At 31.6% G+C, this 5,803-nt stretch overlaps 1 long non-coding RNA gene across 1 annotated transcript; it reads right to left on the bottom strand.

Annotated features, from left to right (window-relative positions):
- Positions 1-3,089: 3,089 nt before the first annotated feature.
- On the bottom strand, positions 3,090-4,347 carry LOC149557667 (uncharacterized). The gene is made up of 2 exons (XR_016364903.1): positions 3,797-4,347; positions 3,090-3,507 (listed from the first exon to the last, which is right to left on the bottom strand). It is a non-coding gene; the product is annotated as an uncharacterized LOC149557667 (long non-coding RNA).
- Positions 4,348-5,803: the final 1,456 nt, after the last annotated feature.

Raw genomic sequence — 5,803 nt, 5'->3', positions numbered from 1 at the left:
ACAATACATACTAAATTATATATAATATCATAATACTGATATTGAAAAATATATAATAAAACATATATAAAAAAATTATATTTGTATATCATATAGAATTATAATTTTATATTAATTTACATGATATTTCAATTTTAACAATCATTTTTAAAAAAAATTATTAATTTTATAAATCTATTATTTATTATTAGATATTTTTAGGTTAGGATTAAAGTTGGGGTTAGGGGTTTTTTCATAGAGTTTAAGGTTATAATTATAGTTAAGGGAAGGGGTTACATAATGGTTAATATCTTGGTTATGGTTATTATTTTGATTATAGATAGGGTTAAGGTTATTATTAAGGTTAGATTTAGGAGTATAGTTAATTTTATAGTTAAAGTTTGGAGTTTTATTAGAATTAAGATTATGATAAATAGAATTAAGTTGTGTTTACAACTTGGATTCATCTTGTTTGTGATTAGGATTATGAGTTGGATTATAATTTAATACTTGTGTTAAGATAACATTTATGATAATAAAGCATACTTTTCTTCCTATTTGATAGGTTTTTAACACTTATTTGTATAGTTATTCAAACCTATGTTACCCCAACAACATTGACTAATTATTTTGTGGGTTATGATGCCTTCCTTAGAAATTGTTAAAATTGTTTTCTAGATTTAAGATGCTAGTGATTTTAAATTTATTAGTTAATTTTGGTGTCACCCCATACTCCATTTTAGGCCTAAAAAGTCAAACTTGCTTTTTGTAGGAAAAGATCCTAAATAAATTTGTACCCCTTAAAGATAATTTATCATGGACCTCCCCCTCCAAAAAAATAGAGCCTAGGCCCCTTCTATAAGACCCTTGCCTTAGGGTGCGGTTCCATGAGGGGGCTAGAGGGTCTTTTTTTTTGGAACGAGTGGTCCTGTTGGAGTTGATGAAATCCAACTCTGAAGACGCCCAAGATCACCTGCATATGAAAATCTGTCAAAGAGAAGCCAAGGAAGGAAGAGCGAAGAACAAGGGAAAAACCCTATATGGACGTGAGAGAAAAAATATGTAAACACAAGAAAAAATGTATTTACAATAAAATGCAATGGTAAAAATACAATGAGGGAGAGACCGCTTATAAAGGGCTCTAGGAATCTCCTAGAACAAGCTAGAAGACGCTAGGAGATAAGTGTGACAATTAAACATACATCCACATAAGGTGGAAAGTCCTCGAACAATATGAGAGGATAAGTATAACTTAACAAAGAACAAACTCCCGTTTTGTCAACAACTTATAACAAACTCCTAAACTACAACAAATAAATAAATGCATTAACTTAAGCAAGCTTAAGTAAGTAGAATAAATAATTAATAAATTAATTATTTACTCTAACAGGGCCCATGACGCTAAGGGTGCAGTCCCATGGAGGGGGGCTTCCTAAAAAAAATTAGCGAGTACTCTAGAGAATTTTTTAAATTAATTTAAAGTGGAAGGTTCCATGAATTTTGTGTTGGAATTATTCTTACAAAATTTAAGTCCCAAAATTTGTGGAAGAGGGTGGTCTTATGATTTTATTTTATTTTAACATATTCAATTCACTTACTAAATAAATAACTATGTTCAAAAAATTAATTGATAAATTGAAAATTGGTATATGATTGACAAGTGGCACAAAAAAAACCTAAGCTAGTGGGGCAATTTGTAGCCCCCCATCTTTTTCACCGGCTTAAATTTGTACCCTAAAAAGTAGGGGCTGTGACATTTTGAGGAGAGGATTCTAATTAATTCCGTAGCAAACTTTTTTTTTGGCTTCATAAGACCACCCACTCCACCAAAATAGATCCCACAACCCCACTCACAGGACCGCACCCTTAAACCCCACTGAATTTTTTTAAGAAGCCCCTTCCATGATACCGCACCCTAAGCTCCCTATAAAATATATCATGATATGGTACACCTAGCTCCCTACAGAATGTATCATTAGAGAACTGAACAGATTTTAGTGAAATTTTCAACCCATGATCTTCATATTTTATGATGAAAAACAAATTTTAAAAAAATCACTACATTTAAAATAAATAAAAAATCCAGATGCGTTTTTGTGCGTTTTTAAATCTTTTGTGCAGATGCGATTGCGAGTAACTATCTCGGTTTCTTCGTCAAGCCTACCATATAGGATTGGTCCAATCTATTTATCGAGTTGGCGTGATATTCGTTTCCTACTAGTGGATGTTGGGAGATGCGTTGGCCATATTCTGTAATAAGTATTTAATTGTGGAACTAGAGAGCATTGATTCGTTTCACGTTGGGCTTGGAGCAAAACCAAGGTGCCAAAACCTGTGGTTAGCTTTGTGACAGTCTGAACCGCTTATGAAGAATTAGCCTTTCTTCATAAATTGGTTTCAGTTTATTGTAAAATATTAAGAAACTGGATACTTTTTTGAAGTAGAATTCAAAGGAGCGGTGAGAATCATGGCGTCAGCTCATTTATTAAATTTTAGGAATGCATTAGGTTAGATTTCCTTCACTTGATAAAATAAGTAGTTTTGATGGAGAGTTAGGTTGTTTGCTGTAACTGTTTTCTATTGAAACTTTTCAATGATGTGACTATTAGAAAAGCAATCACAAGTATTGGTTAGAATACTTCATTTTTATCTATTGAACTGGACAATTTTGTAAGGCGCAGAGCACTAAACGTCAAACAATTTCTTTTCATTTCAGATTTCTGAAAAATACAGTGATTTTTTTGGAACTTTTGATGGATTTTTTTTAAAATTTTGATGGAACGTGCATTTTGTCAGAATAATTTTAATTTTGATTGCTTATGCTATTCATGAGAGCTTGCTTTGGTTGCTTTTAATATCTGAATGATAAAGTATGGTTTGATTCTTTTTAAGCAATTTTCACCTTTCACTATATATGTTTTTCTCAAATAGGAGTTAATTTTTTAAAATCTGGAAAACTTGACCTGTAAGTAGAGTAGAGATGCTCATATTAGTGAAATTACAATGTATTATCGTACAATTCTTTGTCAAAATTATTAATCAATCATTCTGTCTCTTATAAAGTTAAAAATTCACTTTTAACACGCATTTCGATGGTCCATTAGAGCTAATTAACTGCTAATCAAATTGCTATTCAATCGGATCTTGCCTCAGAAATATTCATGACAGCAACAAGCATGAGATATTTTCATCCGTTTAATGTACGGCTAGGTTTCAATATCAATTGTCAGTAATTTCCTAACAAAGAATGCTTGATTCTGTTCCAAATTTTAGAAACAAACAAGAACAATCTTTGAGAATACGTAGAATTTAATAGGCGAAAATTTTAAACGCCGATGTACATACAACATTCGAGATCAAGCTTTAATTGCTTTTCTTCCAAGGCCGCGTACTCTTTTTACAGATGGAGATTTATATTTTGAAGACACAGGTCTCCTTGAACCAGATTTATCGAAATGATCATCCTCAATTGAAAATATCCACTCGTCTGCTGGAGCAGCATTTCCTTTGCAAGACAAACACACAAGCCTGCAAATACAATAACTAAAGGCGTTTCAGAAAGCGTATGAGGCAATAAACCCTAGAAATAGATCAGAAATATAAAATACGAAAATAAAGCCAAGATCATTTCAGAAGAAATGTGCAAATATTTTTAATATGATCTTTGCATTCAGATCTCGTTATATCTCCCCAGATCTAGGCCTTGTCTTCTAAAGTTTTAGGCTTGCTGATCAGTTTTTTTGTACCTTTACTCTTTTCACTGTAAAAACATAAAAAAATCACTGTCATAACGCTTCTAATGTACACAAACTTTTACCTGGCTGAAATAGGAACGGCGACAGACTGTGATTGAATCTGTTCTGTAGGAGAATAACAGGAGGACGACTCAGGAGCCGAGGCCATTGTAATAACCGAATATCTCGAACTCCTATTCTCCTAATTTTCTGCAATACTGAGATCTCGTCACAATCCGAGGCCAAATTCTAACTTGAGATGCTGAGGGAGATTTCTATCTTCTGCAATACTGAGATTTCTCCTAAATCCGAGGCCAAATACACGATTGAGATGCAGAGGGAGATTTCTTAACCGGTCATATATAAAACTAGACGGGTTTTCTGGGAAACTGTGGGGGTGAAATCTTGTAAATCCGGGGAGAAACAACGTGCCTCGGGCTTGTATTTCTTTAGAGATTAACGTGTACAGAACTTGCCGGTTTTGGGAACCTGTGGGAGCCGATTTCTTGAATTTAGAATTTGTGGAGCTCCAATAAAAATTGAAGTCAATGAAAAACGCTTGATACAACGGCCGCGCATGGTTTTCGGTTTGCTGGCACCGCTTATTTGGAGCGGTCTTACCGCTTTTGCGTGCTCCAAACTTTATGGCCTTAAGGTTTTTAATATACATGTAAGTTTTGATAGATACAAGTTTTGGAGATTATTTTTTGTTATGTAAGTTAATTTTTTAATTATTAATTAATAAAGATATATATTTTTAAAAACATAGGGTATAAGGTTAAAGTATATAATATAATAGTAAATTGTGAGTGTTTTATTTGGAAGGGCTTGAGTTCCATTTTCCATCATATGATTTATATTCTGTATATTTATAAAATTGTAAATATAACATTGAAATACTATACAAATTTATTATATGTTTTAATTTATTATGTAATCCATAAAAGATCATATATATATATATATATATATATATATATAATACAAATTGTATTTTACATCAATCTTACCCCTTTCAAAGTGCAAGCATTGGGAGAAACGAATGGGAAAATAACTTAGTCTTGTCTGGGACATTTTATGTCTTGTTTACATGATGGCACATTCACCTTTTTAGGAAAGCTCTTTGAGAGGGCCTACCATCCCTTACATTTGTATCAATTACAAGTAGCTTTATATCGTTACTTCCCTTACAAAATCTAGAAAAGTTATACAAGTTCCCCATTATTTTTGGGGACTTGGGAAGGCATACCTTCCTTTACAAAGTTAATATTATTACATGTTTCATAGGATCCCTTACAAGGATTTACAAGAAGTCTTTATATGTACTTGATTGCATTTATTGCAAATAAACAATTTTTAGCCAAAGCCTCTTTATGATATGTTGCATCTTCCTATTTTGATAATGAATCTCTAAGTTCCTTTCACTTTATGAGTTCCCCCCAACTTTAGATACACTTCCATCTCACCATTACAAGTTAGTCTCCAAAATCCAATTAATGAGATTTAATATAGAATATCTTAGGATCAATAGCTCTAGTTATAGGAATCTTTTTTAAAACTTAGTTTTGAATGGCATAATTATGTATAATGATTGAAAGATATAATATTAGAAACTCTTCCAATATTATAAATCATTCTTTCGTTAATATATTGTTTTCTAAATGATAAAGTTTGTTCTTAAGTCTATCATTGAGTCTTATTCTTTCTTTTCTTAATTGAACCATGTATAACTAAACTCTTTAGCAACCCATATTTGGAAAAGAATGTACTTATCAAATAAACCTAATACTAACAGACATTATAGCTTGATCTCACTTTGCAAAGAGATCCTTGATCAAAAACATCTTATATTCTAAATCTGATTACATAAAAGAAATAATGTTCAGAACCATACAAGAAAGGTCAAAGAAACATCCAAACTTGATGGTTGTATGGTATATATATTCTAGAATGGTATCGATAGATAAATTTTGATAGAATATAGATAAGTTTTGGAGAGTTTTTTTTGTTACGTAATTATATAACTTTTTTTTAAAGATAAGGCATAAGGTAAAAGCTTATAATAGTAAATTGTGAGTCTTCTATTTGGG

Source organism: Cupressus sempervirens, chromosome 5 (genome assembly GCF_028749045.1).
Source record: "Cupressus sempervirens isolate cs-2001-9-10 chromosome 5, ASM2874904v1, whole genome shotgun sequence".
NCBI lineage: Eukaryota > Viridiplantae > Streptophyta > Pinopsida > Cupressales > Cupressaceae > Cupressus > Cupressus sempervirens.
This window is presented reverse-complemented; position numbering and strand designations above follow the sequence as displayed.